The sequence below is a fragment of the Ursus arctos genome, unplaced genomic scaffold (assembly GCF_023065955.2).
Source record: "Ursus arctos isolate Adak ecotype North America unplaced genomic scaffold, UrsArc2.0 scaffold_12, whole genome shotgun sequence".
NCBI lineage: Eukaryota > Metazoa > Chordata > Mammalia > Carnivora > Ursidae > Ursus > Ursus arctos.
In genome coordinates, this window is record NW_026622786.1 from 29589703 (window position 1) to 29608416 (window position 18714).

General features: G+C 36.9%; 1 protein-coding gene across 6 annotated transcripts in view; it reads left to right on the top strand.

The window, feature by feature from the left end:
• Positions 1-18714, top strand: part of EVI5 (ecotropic viral integration site 5) — a 191567-nt gene that overhangs the window by 14974 nt on the left and 157879 nt on the right. Inside the window, exon 2 of one of the 6 annotated variants that reach the window (XM_044383641.3) lies at positions 3807-3855. The exons of the other annotated variants lie outside the window; for them this stretch is intronic. The gene's annotated coding sequence lies outside the window, so the exon portion shown is untranslated. The remainder of the gene's footprint in view (positions 1-3806; positions 3856-18714) is intronic. 6 annotated transcript variants of the gene reach the window in all.

Consider the following 18714-nt stretch of genomic DNA (forward strand, 5'->3'; position numbering starts at 1 on the left):
GCAAATTAAGAAAAGACCTCCCTGGGTCCATTTGGCATTATAAACACTTATTACACAAAAACCTACTAAAAAAGCATGGTGCTAGAAGTTGATGAGCTCTGGGAATTATAATCCTGTATAAGCAGAGTTGTAGTTTAAGTAATGATCCCAGAAATACAATATCCTGTCATTCACCTACCTGCCAGTTTCCCTGTGAATTTATGGGATCCTGTGAAACTTATGGTGAAACTTGAGATGCTTGAAATAATCAATTTCAGGCTAGCAGTATAAAAAATAAGATGTGGGTGGAAGAGCTTGGATATCTATAGAATTGTCCTTTTCTTTGGTCAGAACAGATTTTAATTTTGATGTATTTTCTCTTCCCCCCACATCTTACCACCACATTAATGAAAGCCAATTTACAACAGTTCTTTTTACCTAGTATATCATATCCAATGATCAAGAAATATTACAAGACATGCTAAAAGACAAAAAGCACAGTTTGAAGAGCTAGAGCAAGCATCAGATTGAGACTTAGGTATGGTAGGGATATTGGAATTTCAGACCAAGAAATAATTTAAAATAACTATGATAATCCTAAGGGCTCTAAATGGATAAAGTGGACAGCATATAAGAAGAGATGGGCAATGTTAGAAGAGAGAAATTCTAAGAAAGAACCAAAAAGAAATGCTAGAGATCAAAGACATTATAGTATTGTGACAGAAAAACATTGTAACCATTTGGTGGACTTAATAGTAGACTGGACTACAAATGGCTGAGAAAAGAATCTCTGAGCGTGAGGATTTCAATAGAAATTGCTAAAACTGTAAAGGAAAGAAAAAAGATGGAAAAAACAGAGCAGAATAGTTAGTAACTGTGGGACAACTACGAAAGGTTTAACATATGCATAATGACACAAAATCTATTTTGTAATAAAGTGTCGAATATTTCATGTAATTTTTTGAATACTGCAGTGAAGGTGAAAAACTAAATAGTTGTATGGGTATTGAATGGTTTTAAGTTTATTAGTTGTTGTTACTTACTGTCATGACTGTGCATATGACGGGCAGCTGTGGCTCACTGCCACTGCCCAGCTTCACAAGAGCATTTGTACCACGTGTTGGTAGCCTGGGAAAAGATCAAATTTTAAAAATAAGAATACAGTTTCTACTTCACTTTCACACCATCAGAAAGTTGAAAAATTTGTAAGTCAAGCCATTGTAAGTCAGGGACTGTTTGTATAGTAGAGTTACAGGAAAAAAATGTTAACACACAAAGTCAACTGATTTTCTATGTAAATAGGAACGAACAAGTGGGATTTGAAATTAAAAACACAATACCTCTTACAGTAACATCTCAAAAAACGAAATGCTTATATATAAATCTAATGGAATCTATTCGAGGTCTGACATAAATCTAATGAAATAGGTACAAGGCCTGTGTGAGGAGAACTGTGAAACTCTGGTGAATGAAATCAAAGAACTACCACATAAATGGAGAGATATTCCATGTTTATAGATAGGAATACTCAGTTTATAAAAAAGTCAGTTCTTTCCAACTATATAGATTCAATACAGTCCTAGTCAAAATCCCAGCAAATTATTTTGTGGCTATTAACAAACTGATTCTAAAATTTATATGGAGGGGCAGAAGACCCAGAATAGTCAACACAGTTTTGAAGGAAAAGAAGAAAGGTGGAAGACTGATAATACTTGACTTCAAGATATATTCTTAAGCTACAGTAATCAAGACAATAGGATATTGGTGAAAGAATAGACAAATGGATCAATGGAACAGAGTAGAAAGCCCAGAAATAGACCCATATAAATATAGTCAACTGATTTTCAACAAAGGAGCAAAGGCATTACAATGGATAAAAGACTGTCTTTTCAACAAATGGTGCTGGAGCAATTAGGCTTCCACATGCACAAAAATGAATCTAGGCATAGACTTTACGTACTTCACAAAAATTAATTCAAAATGGATCCAACACAAAAATTTAAAATGCATAACTGTAAAACTCCTAGGAGGTAACAGTAGAAAGTCTAGGTGACCTTAGGTTGGTGATGACTTATTAGATGCAACATCAAAGACATGATCCATAAAAGAATTGATACCTGGACTTCATTAAAATTAGAAATTTCCCTCAAGCTACAGACTGGAAGAAAATATTTTCAGAAGACATATCTGATAACATACTGTTATCCAAAATATTCGGAGAACTTTTAAAACTCAGCATTGAGAACACAACATGATTTAAAAATAGACCAAAGATCTTAACAGATACCTCACCAAAGAAGATCTACAGATGGCAAATAAGCACATGAAAAGATGCTCCACATAATGTGTCATAAGGGAAATTCTGATTAGAACAATGATGAAATACTACTACACTCCTAGTGGAATGAATGGCCAAAACACCAAATGCTGGTAAGGATGTAGAGCCACAGGAATTCTCATTCATTATTGGTGGAAATGCAAAATGCTACAGCCAGTTTGGAATACAGCTTGGCAATTTCTTATAAAACTAAATTCAGAACTCATGCTTCTTGGTATTTACCTAAAGGATTTGAAAAACTATGTCCACACAAAAACCTGCTTTATTCCTAATTGCTAAAACTTGAACTCAACCAAGATATCTTTCAATAGTTGAATGGATAAATAAACTGATACATCAAGACAATGGAATACTATTCATTGCTAAGACAGAATGAGCCATTAAGCCGTGAAAAGACATGGAGGATACTTAAATTCCCCATTCCTTCCTTCCTTCATGGTTTTGTGGGGGTTTTTTGTTTTTGTTTTTGTTTTTGTTTTGTTTTGTTTTGTTTTGTTTTTTAGTAGGCTGTCCACCCAGCGTGGAGCCCAGTGTAGGGCTTGAACTCACAACCCTGAGATCAGGAGTCAGATGCTTAACTGAGCCACCCAGGCTCCCCTTAGATGCTTATTTCTGAGTGAAAGAAGCCAGTCTGAAAGGGTTACACACAAGGTGATTCCAATTATATGACATTCTGAAAAAGGCGAAACTATGAAGACGGTGAAAAGATCAGTGGTTGCCAGGAGTTGAGGGGAGGGGAGGCAGAGCACAGAAGGATTTTTAGGGCACTACAGCTACTCTGTGTGGTACTATGACGATGAATACTTGTCATTACACATTTGTCCAAAACTATCAGATGTACAACACCAAGAGTGTACCCAAATGTAAATGATGGACTTTTGGTGATAATGGTGTGTCATTAGTTTCATCAGTGGTAGCAAATATTCTATCTGGTGGTGTCTGTTGGTATTGGAGGCTATGTATGTGTGAGGACAAGGGGTTTTTGGGAATTTTCCGTACCTTCTCAGTTTTGCTGTGAACCTAAAACTATTCTAAAAAATAGTCTATTTAACACAAACCCAAAACAACCACAGAAGTTACGGAAGGATAGGCATACCTCATTTTATTGTGCTTTGCTTCATTGTGCTTGCAGTACTGTTTTTAACAAATTGAAGGCTTGTGGTAACCCTGGCTAAGCAAGTCTGTTGGCACCATTTTTCCAGCAGCATTTGCTTATTACTTCATGTATCTGTCACATTTTGGTGATTGTCATAATATTTCAAACCTTTTCACTATTATATTTGTCATGGTGATCTGTGATCAGTGATTACAACTCGCTGAAAGTTCAGATGATGGTGAGCATTTTTTAGCAATAAAATATTTTTTAATTAGGTTTGTGCATTGTTTTTTCAGACATGCTTTTATACACTTAATAGACTACAGTTACAGTGTAAACAACTTTTATATGCACTGGGAAATCAAAAAATTCATTTGACTCTCTTTATTGCAGCATTCACTTTATTGCAGTGGTCTGGAACTGAACCCACAGTATCTCTGAGGTATGCCTATAGAGGATAGTAAAAATTTTTGAGAATGGAGGTCTTTAAAGTACAAAAGGAAAGTTTTCTCTCTCTGCTTTTATTTCCCTTGCTAAATTTTCACTCCCTTGAGATAGTTGTAAATAGCTTGATATATAGCCTATCAAAAAATGGAATTATACTGCATATCCTTTTCTTCACCAAAAACTGATTGGTTCCATCATATTGGGAATTTCATTTTTTTTATGGCTGCATTCTTTTTTTTTTTTTTTTGAAAGGTTTTATTTATTTGACAGAGAGAGAGAGACAGCCAGTGAGAGAGGGAACACAGGCAGGGGTAGCAGGAGAGGAAGAAGCAGGCTCCTAGCGGAGGAGCCTGATGTGGGGCTCGATCCCAGGACTCTGGGATCATGCCCTGAGCCGAAGGCAGACGCTTAACGACTGAGCCACCCAGGCGCCCCTAATGGCTGCATTCTGTTGTATGGTGGTGTCATAACTTATTTGCTCATTCTTTGATGGGCATTGGGATTATCACCAGTTGTTTGCTGTTAGAAATAGTTCTGTGATTAATTTTAGTACATACATCCTTATTTACTTGGGCAAGTAATTCTTTCAGACAGATTCCCGAGTCAATTTATGTACATGTAAATTTTGTTATATATATTTCCAAATAGTCCTTCAAAACAGGTCTACTAATGTATGTGCTCACAGTAGTGTGTTTAAAAATACTTATTTACTTTATGCAGAGCGTTGATTTTTTTTATCATGAAATATTTCAAACTTAGAAGGTATAAAGAAGTGTAATAAATGCCTCTATTCCTATCACCCACCTTAACAAATAAAACATTACAAATGCTCTTGTAACCATAGTGCCCCCTCTCCCTCCAAACATAACATTTTTATGCTCGTGAATATGTATGTATTTATAAACAATATAACATATAGCCATAATGTTACATGAGGTAGTTAGCGTGGTTCCTGATAACCCTACCTCCTGATGTACATTCTATGTGGTTTCCTTCCACACTAAATAGAAATGACTTGTGGAATAATTAGGTTAGTGCAGAAATGAAAGAGTGTGACTTAAGATGCAAGGTCATAAAGTTATTATATCTTCTGTTTTGCTCATTTGTTCTGGGGAAAGCTGGCTGCCACATTGTGAGGATATTCACCAGCTTTCTAGAAAGGTTCTCATGTGAGGAACTGAAGCTTTCTGCCAATAATCATGTGCAAGAGACATCTTGAAGCAGATCTTCCAGCCCCAATCAAACCTTCAAAGATGATAGCACTGGCCAAGATCTTGTCTGCAACTTTATGATAGGTCCTGAGTAGGATCACTCAGTTAAACTATAGCTTAATTCCTGACATGCCGAAACTCTGAGATAATAAATATTTGGTGTATTAAGCTACTAGATTTGAGGGTAACAGATGAAAGAAAGAGAGAAATAAATAGGTAGATATGGAACCTTGGTCCCATCCTTGTGAATTGTTTTCAAGGGAGACCAGGGGAATGGGTATATGGTACTTTTTAGACTTAGGTGGGAAATCCCGGAACACTAATGGGGATTCAGATGTTGGGTGGCCAGAAAGAATGACAGTACAGTTGACCCTTGAACAACATGGGGGCTAGGGAGTGCTGAACCCCTGCACTGTTGAAATTCATGTATTACTTTTGACTCCCCAAAAACTTTACTGTTAAGTAGTTGTTAAGTAAGCAGTTGGCCCACTGTTGACTGGAAGCCTTACCAATAGCATAAACAGTTGATTAACATATTTTGTATGTTATATATATTATATGCTACATAAAGTAAGCTGCAGAAAAGATGTTATTAAGAAAGTCATAAGAGATTGGGGCGCCTGGGTGGCACAGCGGTTAAGCGTCTGCCTTTGGCTCAGGGCGTGATCCTGGCCTTCTGGGATCGAGCCCCACATCAGGCTCCTCCGCTATGAGCCTGCTTCTTCCTCTCCCACTCCCCCTGCTTGTGTTCCCTCTCTCACTGGCTGTCTCTATCTCTGTTGAATAAATAAATAAAATCTTTAAAAAAAAAATAAAAAAAAATAAAAAAAAAAGAAAGTCATAAGAGAAAATACATTTATAGTACTGTATTGTAAAAAGTCTATATAAAGTGCACCCACACAGTTCAAACCTGAGTCATTCAAGGGTCAACTATAAATAGATTTTTTTTTGAAGATTTTATTTATTTATGTGACAGAGAGACAACCAGCGAGAGAGGGAACACAGCAGGGGGAGTGGGAGAGGAAGAAGCAGGCTCCCAGTCGAGGAGCCCGATGTGGGACTCGATCCCGGAACGCCGGGATCACGCCCTGAGCCGAAGGCAGACGTTTAACGACTGCGCTACCCAGGTGCCCCTATAAATGGATTTTTGACCGCACAGGCAGTGGGAGAGTTAGCACCCCTTACCCCTGTGTTGCTCAAGGGTCAACTGTATATACTTTTGTGGCGTTTGTCATATTGTATTGCAATTGTTTCCATGTTTGTCTCCTCACATTCCATTAGTGGTGAGCTACTTGAGGATAGGACGAGATAGGAACTGTGTGTCTTACTCATCATCCCACTCAATGCCTGGCCCTGTCCTTACCCTTACTAAGTATTTGTTGAGTGAAATTGATAGAGTTGTATTGGATGTAAAGAACTTAGAGGCAATATTAAATCCCTGAAGCTGAGGTAGCCAGATTTTGAGTCATTGTCAGATAGCATGTAAAGACCACCTTGTTTCTTCTGAAGAGTAGCCATGGTCAACTTCTGAACTACTACTGTTACTTTGGTTATAGGAGTTTGGCACTGATTTTGATATTTGGCTGCTTTTTTTTTTTTTTTTTTAAGAGAGGGGGAGAGAGGGTGAGGGAGGGACAGAGGGAGAAGGAGAGAGAATCTTAAGCATGCTCCATGCAGAGCCCCATATACAGCTCGTTATCACAATCCTGAGATCACGATCTGAGTCAAAATCAAGAGTCTGTCCCTTAGCCAGCTGAGGCACCGAGGCGCTCTGATATTTGACTTCTACTTTACTATTGTTCTTTGGACCTTGGGTTAGGGAATGTTATCTGTAGATTTTAATTTTAGACTCTTAGGCATATTAATTGAAGATAAATGTTTTCTTTTCATTTTTCAAAATACGAAAGAATTATAAAAGACCTATAGCCCTTTTAATTGAGGACTTTGCTGGTGTATGTACAGGAGGCATTACTTACCCACATCCTAATGGATTATTTTTATTTTTGAATTATGGAAAGATAATATATTACCAGCAAAAGGTCATTATATCTAATTTTAGAATATCTGGTTTGAGTCTTACTTTTAGTATTTATTAGTAAGTGTGAGCCTCTCCGAACTTGTTTTCTATTTGGAAAAATTCTTGATTCCGTTCCATCAACTCAAGCACCCCCTGCCAAATGACAGAATGTGACTTTCTTCAGTCACAGAAATGGCACCACTGGTTGCTCAAGTCAGAGTAAATTACACTCATGATTTTTCTTTCTCTCTCATTCTCTACATTCAGTTAATCAAAAAGTTAATTTGTTTCAACTTCCATAATATCTTGCATGCATCTATTTTCTTTGTCTCTCCTGCCTAAACTTTAATTATTTCTCACCTAGCTTTCTATAACAGTCTTCTGCCTAGTCTCTCTACTTCTGCTCTCATTTTCTGTGATTTGTTGTTTAAAAAGAGAGTACTCTTTAGAGAGAGAGCACACATAGGCAGGGGAAGCCGCAGGTAGAGGGAGAAGCAAGCTCCCTGCTCAGCAGGGAGCCTGATGCAGGACTCAATCCCAGAACCCTGACCTGAGCTGAAGGCAGATGCTTAACCAACTGAGCTACCCAGGTGTTGCAGAGCACTCTTTATAAAACAGAGAAGATCAAATTTTTCTTTGCATGTTTAAAACCCTCATGACTTCCAGTTGTACTCCAAGTAGATTCCAAATTCCTTTCTTGTAAGACCCTTAGTGATTGGGCACCCATTGATTTTTCATCTTTCTACACTTCCCTTTAAATTACTATGTGTTAGCCATAATGGTCTCCTCTTAGTTCTTCTCACCTGTGTTGTTCAATATGGAGGCCACTAGCCACATGTAACTATTGAACACTTGAACTGTAGCTAGTCTGAATTGAGATGTGCTATAAGTATAAAATATACACTGAATTTCAGACTTAGTATTAAAGAATATAAAATATTTCATTAGATATTATCTGTTGAAATGTTCTGGATATATTTGGGTTAAATAAAGATATAACTTCACTTTCTTTTTACTTTCTAAAGTATAGCTTCTAGAAAATTTAAAATAACTAATGTGGTTTGCATTTGTGGTTCACCTCGGATTTGTATTGGACAGCCTTCTCTAACCCACCAAGCTTTAAAATTCCTCATGGCCTTTGTACATGTCATCCCCCACCCCCTTTCTTAAATTAATTAATTAATTAATTAATTAATCAATTTTTATTTATTTTCTATATCATAAGAATTCTATACTGTCTTATTATTTTAAGATTTTATTTATTTATTTGACAGAGAGAGAGAGACAGCCAGTGAGAGAGGGAACACAAACAGGGGAGTGGGAGAGGAAGAAGCAGGCTTCCCAGTGGAGCAGGGAGCCCAATGCGGGGCTCGATCCCAGGACTCTGGGATCACGCCCTGAGCCGAAGGCAGACGCTTAACAACTGAGCCACCCAGGCGCCCCTCTATACTGTATTCTTACAATAAAGCAAGCTACAGAAAAGAAAAAAAAATTTAAGATTTCATTTATTGATTTGACAGAGAGACAGCGAGAGAGGGAACACAAGCAGGGGCAATGGGAGAGGGAAAATCAGGCTTCCCGCTGAGCAGGGAGACCAATGCGGGTCTCAGTCCCAGGACCCTGGGCTCGTGACCTGAGCGGAAGGCAGACGCTTAAAGACTGAGCCACCCAGGTGCCCCATCCACCCCCCCTCTTTTTTTTTTTGCCTAGCTCTTTGCACAGCTGGCTGCTTCTTGCTCATCTTCTAGATCTTAAGTTGAATATTTCCTCTTGAGAAAGACAATCCTTAACCACTCTATTAAATTATTGTTTGTTGCCCTTATATCATATATCTTTCTCTGCATTTGTTTGTTCAGTCTTTTACTTTTTAACTAGCTCCATGAGGAGAAAGAACATGTCTATTTTATGATAAATGTTCATATGTATTCAGCACCCAGTAAAGTACTCTTTTGGTGTAGGTTCTGAATAAATATACTTGTCAAATGAGTAACACGGGACTGTCTTCTTCTCAGATCTGTTTTAAGGATAAACTATGTGAAACTATTTTATAAACTATAAAGGACTGTACCCATTTTATTTATATGCAGAAAAGCTGAAGAAGTTGGTTGTATATACCTGGAAATTAAGATTCAATTGGATGAAGCAAAAATCTGTGAATTTAGCCTGCATTTCAGGGTGTTCTTCAAACTTTGCATCTAATAGTTTGACACACTACTCATGTATTATATCACCTAGATTTTTGAGAGTTGTCATGTTTTGTAAATAATCTTTAAAAAACATTACCTCTATTCCTTTCCTTCAGGAGTTTTTTTTTTATACTATACCTTTTTTCTTTGTAGGGATAGGTATTTTAAATAGTGTCAGACCTCAGAAATAACAGGTGCTAAAATACTTGTAAATGAACCACTGTTCCCTTCAGTTTGGGCAGTATATTTTTCTTGGCAATTCCTTAATGTGCCAAGGTTATCAGAATATGGCTCATTATGCTGGTCAGTATTCATGTATCTCTCTCGCTTAAGTTATGAGTGAAATTCGTTAAGAAATTACCTCTGTAGGAAGAATGCTTGTCACAAAGAGCAGTTTTGATAAATTTTTTTTTCCCTTCCGTAGTTACACAGCTGTGCATTTGTATATAAGAAAACAAAGGGTGAAGGCAACCCTCTTGGGTCCCCTACCTCTTCAGGAGCTTTGTACTATCACTTTACTGTCACTCAATAAACTTTGCTTTGCTGTCTCCCCCCTCCCCCCCCAAAAAAGAAAACAAAGGGTGACTAACATACTTGGTAACATACTGATTACGAGACCATCAGTAACAGCAGAGGTCTGGAGGAGGAGTAGGAGATAATTCTTTGTAAACTGTTAGAAATGGGGACAAGAAACAAGCAAGATTCCAAATATAATTTTGAAATGTATAGTTAATTTACATCTCTGACGAAGCTTAGGAGATTTGTTGGGAGCATGTGGATGGGCCTTTTTAGTAGTAGTCATAGTGGTAGTAGTAATAGTAGTAGTAGCAGAGGCAGTAGAAGTAGTAGTAATGTAATAATGGCAAACATTTGAGTACTATGCCAGGTAGTGTTCTAAGTGTCATAAAATGTTTAATTTTCTGAAAAGCATGGGGATTGATATGCCTTTTTTTTTTTTTTTTAAGATTTTATTCATTTGAGAGAGAGAGTGAGTGAGAGCACACACAGGCAGGGTGCAGGGAGCAGAGGGCGAGGGAGAAGCACATTCCTCAGGCAGGGGCTCTATCCCAGGACCCTGGGATCTTGATCTGAGCCAAGGCAGACACTTAACCCATTGAGCCACCCAGGCACCCCAATTGATATGCTTATTAATCCACTTTTTTCAGATGAGGGATTGAGGTTAAGTAAATTGCCTAACATAACACAGCTAGTAAGTGGTAGAGATGACTAGAACCTGAATACAGAGTTCATATTGATCCAGCCTAGAATAAAAAAAAATGGCCAAAGACATATTTGTGGAGGACAACATCTGATAAAGCATAGAAAGGACCCAACAAAGAAGATTCCTGAGAAGTAGAAGGAAAACCCTAAGAACATGTTGTTATATAAGCCAGAGGAAAAGAAAAGAAAAAAGAAAAAAATGATTGTAGGAAAATAGCTGCATTTATTGAGTGCTAGGTATATGCCATGTACTTTGGGTACATTTTACTATTATTATCTCTATTTTACAAATAAGAAGCTAAGGCTTAATATCAGCAGTAAGTAGAGATGCGAGAGTTGAACCAGGTCTGTAATGTCAAACCCCGGTGCTCAGCCACTGAGGGGTCCTGCTTTGTAACAATATCAAGTGAGGCTGTGTGAGATGAGCACTTGTGGAAAGTAGTGATTAAATTGGGAGGAAACGTAAAATCAGAAATCCAACCCTAGAAATATAATAGTTGAATAATAATTTAAGAAAGAGAGGAGATCTAGGGAGTTTATCATCAAAGAAATAAATTAGGAAAACTTCCCAGAACTGAAGGATATGAGTTTCTAAGTTAAAGGAGCCCATCAAAGTGCTAAATAAAATAAAATTAAAAAAATATTTGCATTAAGGCATTTCATTGCAAACTTTAACAATTAAGGGACCAAAGAGAAGAGGGAGAAGTTCCCAGAGGTGAAGGGAAATAGAATAATTAATATAATTAGAGTGGTTTCAGACTCTTCAATGAAAATAATGAAAGGTAAAAGGCAACTGAAGGCAATGTCTTCAAAAATCTGAGGGAAAATTATTTCTAATTTGGTTTATAATGCAGCCAAATTTTCAAGTGTTACAGTAGAATAAAGATATTTTCACATAGGCATTGTCTTAAATTTACCTTTCAGGAAGCTATGAGAGGAGGTATCCCACCAAAATGAGAGAATATATCAAAAAAAAAGGAAGAAAGACAAGGTGTTTAGGAAATATTATCCAACCCAAAGAAAGGTGAAGGAAATACCTGGATCACAGTGAAGGGAGATCCCCAGGTGACAGTTGAGCACCAGGGGTAGACAGCAACCAGTCCAGAGTGGAGCAGGTCAGAGGGTTTTAAAGTGGGCATGTTCAAAAATATAAACTTGGTTAGAGATGAAGAGAGTTGTCAAGGATTCCGTGCATCATAATCTGCTCTGTTATTTTATGGAAAATTTGTCCATACCTAAACTTTTAAAAGCAGCTTCCTAGATATATAATTCACATACTATACAATTTTCCATTTAAAGTGTACAAGTCAGTGGCTTTTCATTAGCCCAGAAAGTAACCTTGAACCCTTTAGCTATAGCTCCCTGTCTCTCCACTCTCTGCAGTTCTAAGCAATCACTAATCAACTTTCTGTCTATAGGTAATGCCTATTCTGGACATTGCTTATAAATGGAATCATATGTGGTTTTTTGTGACTGGCTTCTTTGACTTAGCATAATGTTTTCAAGATTATCCATGTTAAAGAATGTGTCAGTACTTCATTCCTTTTTATAGCTGTGACCCAAGTTTTTAAAATGTAAATTTAATTACAAACCGCTTAAGCTCTTTTGTATATCTTTACTGAAATGTTTCTACTTTATTTTAGTCTGTTAGTGAAAATATAAATATTTATAATAAAGTCTTCAAATTATATCCTGTATCACTCAGAAAACAAGATTTTTTAAAAAAATTTATTTGTCATAGAGAGAGCACAAGTAGGCAAAGCAGCAGGCAGAGGGAGAGGGAGAAAGCAGACTCCCCGCTGAGCAGAGAGCCCCATGTGGGGCTCTATCCCAGGACCCTGGGATTATGACCTGAGCCAAAGGCAGATGCTTAACCGACTGAGCCACCCACATGCCCCAAAAAAACAAGATTCTTTAAGAAAATAGCCTACTTGTTAAAAGGCTTCCTTGAAATTCTTATTTCTTGGCATTGCTTTAGCATGCTAATCAAAATGCCGTTTTAATAGCAGTGGAAAAGTAATGATGTGGTTTAAATGCATTTGACTCTGAGCCACAAATCAATGATAAATTTTCCTAACTGAATTAAATGCTGTACCCTCAGGCCTCTGAAGCATTAATCTAATTCTCTGGTACTAATGTCTACTTTTTTTTCTTCATGTACTGTCCTTGTATCTACTTATATCACACTACAGGTATGTAAAAAGATGTTATTTCTCAACTATGTGAGCCCTCGATCCCTTCAAAAACAAGTTCAGAATGATGTCTTTACTAATAATTTATACTTTAATTTCATGGTTTCATTTCAAGTATTGTTAAATATTTTAATTTTGTGAGATAATATGATACTGTTCCAGGTACTATAGCTGTATAACAAACCACCATAAAACTAAATGGCTTAAAATAATTGCTTTAGTACATCCATGGATTCTGTGGGTCAGGAATTTGGACAGAGCATTGGGAGAAGGGCTTGTCTCTGCTTCAAAATGCCTGTGAAGCAGAGAAGCTGGGAAGACTCAGAGGCTGGGGTTGATTCTTCATCTAGGGTCTAGAATCATTTGATAGTGTATTCACATTCTTGTCTAGTGATTGATGCTGGGGCCCCAGCTGGGCTATTAGCCAGAATGCCTGTACTTGACTTCTCTGTGTGGTCCCTGTGTGGGCTAGTTTAGGTTTCTCAACAGCTTGGTGGCTGGGTTCTAAAAGTCAGTCTCAGTAATCATTTTTGTTATACGTTATTGGTTGAGGCAGTCAAAAATCAACCCAAGGAGGTCCAGACCAAGACACATTATACTTAAAATTGCAAAAATAGTGATAGAGAGTTTTAAAATTTGCAGAAGATAACAGTTACATGCAAGGGAAACCCCATAATACTATCAGCAGATTTTTTCAGGAAAAACTTTGCAGGCCAGATGGAAGTGGCATGATATATTCAAAGTCCTGAAAGGAGAAAATCTGCAGCCAAGAATACTCTATCCAGCAAGGCTATCATTCAGAATAGGAGAGATCAGGAGTTTCCCAGACAAACAAGGGAGTTCCTGACCACTAAACCAGCTCTACAAGAAATGTTAAATGGTACTCTTTGAGTGGAAAGAAAAGGTCATAAGTAAGAGTAAGAAAAGTAGGAAGCACGAAAGCAGTAAAAATAAGTATATCTGAAAAATCAGTCAAGGGATTCACAAAATAAAAGGATATACTGTATGACACCATATAACTAAAACATGGTGGGGGTTGGGAGGGAGAAGAGTAAAGAATGGGTTCAAACTTAAGTGATCATCAACTTAATATAGACTGCTATATGTAGAAGATGTTACATACAAACTGAGTGGTAACCACAAGTTAAAAACCAGTAATAAGTATGAAAAAAAAGAAGAGAAAGGAACCCAAGTATATCACTGAAGGAAGCCAACTAATCATGAGAGAAGAGAGCAAGGGAAGAGAGGAACAGAGAACTACAAAAAACAACCATAAAGCAAGTAACAAAGTGGCAGTAAATACATAGCTATCAATAATTACTCTGGACTTAATGCTACAGTCAAAAGATACAAGGTGATGGAATGGATTAAAAAAAAAAAAAAAGACCAGTAGAACAGATCAGTGAAGCCAGGAGCTGGTTCTTTGAAAAGATCAACAAAATTGATAAGCCTTTAGCTAGAGTCATTAAAAAAAAAAGAGAGAGAGAGAGATCAGAAATGAAGAGGAGAAATAACAGATACCACAGAAATAGGATTATAAGAGGATATCATGAAACATTATATGCCAACATATTGGACAACCTAAGAGAAATGGATAAATTTCTGGAAACCTATGACCTCCCAAAACTGAATCAAGAAGAAATAGAAGGTTTGAACAGACCCAGCTTGGGGCTTGAACTCACAACCCTGAGATAAAGAGTTGCATGCTTTACCGACTGCCAGGCACCCCCACTCTCATCACTTTTATTCAGCATAGTACTAGAAGTCATAGCTGTAGCATCAGACATGAAAAAAGGAATAAAAGGCATTCAAATTGGTAAGGAAGAAGTAAAACTGTTACTATTTGCAGATGACATGATATTATATATAGAAAACCTAAAGACTCCACCAAAAAAGTACTAGAACTGATAAATGAGTTCAGTAAGGTTGCAGGATACAAGATCAATATTCAGAAATCCTTTGCATTCCTATACACAAATAATGAAGCAGCAGAGAAATTAGGAAAATAATCCCATTTATAATTGTCCTAATAATAGTAAAATACTTAGGAATAAATTTAACGGAGGAGGTGAATGACCTGTACTCTGAGAACTATAAAACATCAATGAAAGAAATTAAAGATGAGATAAACAAATGGAAAGAAATTCCATACTCATAAATTCGAAGATACTGATAAATGTCCATATTACCCAAAGCAATCTACAGATACAGTGCAATCTCTGTCAAGATACCAACAGCATTTTTCACAGAACTAGAATAAACAGTCTTAAAATTTGGAACTACAAAAGACCCCAAATAGCCACAACAGTCTTGAAAAAGAAAAAGCTAGACATGGCACAATCCCAGATTTCAAGATATACTACAAAGTTATAGTAATCAAAATAGTATAGTATTGGCACAAAATACAGACACATAGAACAATGGAACAGAATAGAAAACCCTGAAATAAACCCATGATTTGTGGTCAATTAGTTCTTGACAAAGGAGGCAAGAATATGTAATAAGGAAAATTCTCTTCAGCAAATAATGTTGGGAAAATTGGACAGCTAGATGGAAAAGAATGAAACTCGACCACTTTCTAACACCATACACAAAAAATAGAATTAAACATCTAAATGTGAGACCTAAAACCATAAAAATCCTAAACGAGAGCATAGGCAGTAATTTCTCTGACATTGGCAATAGCAGTATTTTTTCTAGATATGTCTCCTGAGGCAAGGGAAACAAAAGCAAAAATAAACTATTGGGACTGTATCAAAATAAAAACTTCTGCACTGCAAAGGAACCAATCAACAAAATTAAAAGACAACTGACAGAATGGGAAAAGATATTTGCAAATGACATATCCGATAAAGGGTTAGTATCCAAAATACATAAAGAACTTACACAACTTAGCACCCAGATAACATGTAATACAATTAAAAATGAACAGAAGACATGAACAGACATTTCTCCAAGGAAGACATACAGATGGCCAACAGACAAATTGAAAGGTGCTCAGCATCACCTGTCATCAGGGAAATGAACATCAAAACCACAATGAAATTTCACCTCATACATATCAGAGTGGCTAACATCAAAAACACAAGAAACAAGTGTTAGCAAGGATGTAGAGAAAAAGGAACCCTCTTGCATTGTGGATGGGAATGCAAACTGGCATAGCCACTATGGAAAACAGTATGGAGGTTCCTCAAAAAATTAAAATTAGAATTCCCATATGATCCAATAATCGCACTAATGGGTATTTACTCAGAGAATACGAAAACACTAACTGAAAAGGATATATGGACCCTTATGTTGATTGCAGCATTATTTACAATAGCCAAATTATGGAAGCAGCCCTAGTGTCCATTGATAGATAGGGGTGTGTGTGTGTGTGTGTGTGTGTGTGTGTGTGTATAATGTAATATTATTCAGCCATAAAAAGAAAACTTGCCATTTGCAACAACATGGATGGAGCTGAGTATAATGCTAAGTGAAATAAGTCAGAGAAAGACAAATACAGTATGATTTCACTCATGTGGAATTTAAGAAACAAACAGGAAAAAGGAGACAAAACAAAAAAACAGACTTTTTTTTTTAAAGTAGGGCCCTATGCCCAACATGGGGCTTGAACTCATGACCCTGAGATGGAGTGTTACATGCTCTGCTGAGTGAACCAGCCAGGTTCCCTCCTCCAGACTCTTAACTGTAGAGAACAAACTGATAGTTACCAGAGGGGAGGTGGTTGAGGGGTGGGTGAAATAGGTAAAGGGGATTAAGAGTACACTTGTCTTGATAAACACTAATATACAAAATTGTTAAATCACTATATAGTAATCTGAAACTAATATAACACTGTGTGGTAACTACAATGGAATTAAAATAAAATAAAAATTATGGGGCGCCTGGGTGGCACAGCGGTTAAGCGTCTGCCTTCAGCTCAGGGCGTGATCCCGGCGTTATGGGATCGAGCCCCACATCAGGCTCCTCCGCTAGGAGCCTGCTTCTTCCTCTCCCACTCCCCCTGCTTGTGTTCCCTCTCTCGCTGGCTGTCTCTGTCTCTTTTGAATAAATAAATAAAATCTTAAAAAATAAAATAAAATAAAATAAAAATTAAAAAATAAAAATAGTCATTTTGGGGAGTTAAGAGCATCTTTATAACTTAATAAAATACAGAGCAGTAGAGAAACCATGATTGTTTTCATGGGAGATCCTATTCAAATATTGTAGTAATAACTAAGATTCCTATTGAACTTTATTTTATTAAGGTTTTACTTTTTTAGAACAGTTTTAGATTCATAGCAAGATTGAGTGGAAAGTACAGAGATTTCCCATATACTCCCTGCTCCCGAACACGCATTCCCCACCAGAGTGATGTACCTACATTGACACATAATCACCCCAAATCTGTAGTTTACATTAGGGTTCACTCTTAGTGTTTGTTGTGCATTGTATGGATTTGCTCAAATGTGTAATGACACATATCCAAATGATGGTATTACACAGAGTATTTTTACTATCCTAAAAATCCTCTGTGCTCTGCCTGTTGATCTCTCCCCTATTCCCAACCCCTTAAACTACTGATCTTTTTACTGTCTCCATTGTTTTGCCTTTTTTTGTATGGTTGGAATCATATATTATGTAGTTTCCTGAGATTGACTAAGCCCTTTTACAATTGAGATAATGCACATACCATAAATCCATCCACTCATTTAAAGTGTGCAGTTCAGTGGCATTTAGTATACTCACAAAATGGTGTAACCATCACCACAATCCAATCCCAGAACATTTTTGTCACTCAAAAAAGAAATCCCATGTACATTAGCAGTCATTCCCGTAGGCCCTTGAAGTCACTGATCTACTTTCTGTCTCTGGATTTGCCTATTCTGAACATTTTATATAAGTGGAGTCTACAATATGTGGTCATTTGTGCCTGATTACTAAGCATTTTTAATGATGGTTTTAACCTTTTTAGAGTATGTTCATGTATAAAAATAAATGCATAACCCCTCTATGAGGTAGACAGGAACTTTGTGATGTAATGGCATTGTCAGATTTACTATGTCTTCATGACCTCAGTTTACCATAGGATGAGGGAAGGAGATTTAGAGGTGACAGGGTGGAGATTTGGAAAAGTACTGTAGAGTTAAAAGAAAAATAGAACATGATGATATATGAAAAATGAATCAGTCCTATGGGATTTCTAGAACCATGAGTATGAAACTTTATTAAAGTGCAACTCCAATTAAATACTCCGGTTATATTTCAGTATTTAACATATGAAGATGAGTTATTGAGCCTTCAGTAGTTCTAAATTGAATCTCATATCAGCTGAATTTCAGCAAAGTTGAAAGGATGTCAGGATTGTGCTCTTGGTTATTCCAAACTCTTTAAATGGAAGCCTGTTGCTACGGTGTGCAGAAGGGGTATGATAAATTTATTTGTTTTGATAAATGAAAGCAAATAGTAGGAATCTTTTGCCTTTCCTACAGTTAACTCTGGTAGAGAACTTTTATGTAATGGAAATGTGAAGTATTAATTTTTGAAAGTTGTAAGCATATTTGAAATTAATGGTTGGTATTAATAAGAGGTAACATTTTTCTGTAAATTTTGTGTGTTAGGTTTTCTGTTTACTGTGATTTGGGGATGCCAATTAGTGCCATCTTGATAATTGAATTTGTGGTTGTAATTAGGTAGAAAGATCAATAGGATAACAAATCACAATAGGCTATCTTGTGGTCTACCATAGCTCCTATTCTTTGGTTCCTGTCTGGCTTTTTGCCCTGAGGAGCTGTGCTGCTTGTCTATACATTGGTGAGGACTTCTTTTGCCTGGAAGCCTAAATGATCTGCCCCTTGCTTCTTTTCCTTGGGTCCCATACTGTATCCTGCTTGTCTTTCTTAGGGTTTCTTCCCTCAACATTAAGAGTCCCCTAATCCCTTCTATAATGCTGTTTCCAAGAGAAGTAAATTCTAAAACGAGTTCCTGAAAATGAGAGGTATTCTAAGGTTAATAAAACTTTTGGCCTTTTCAGCACTTGTAATC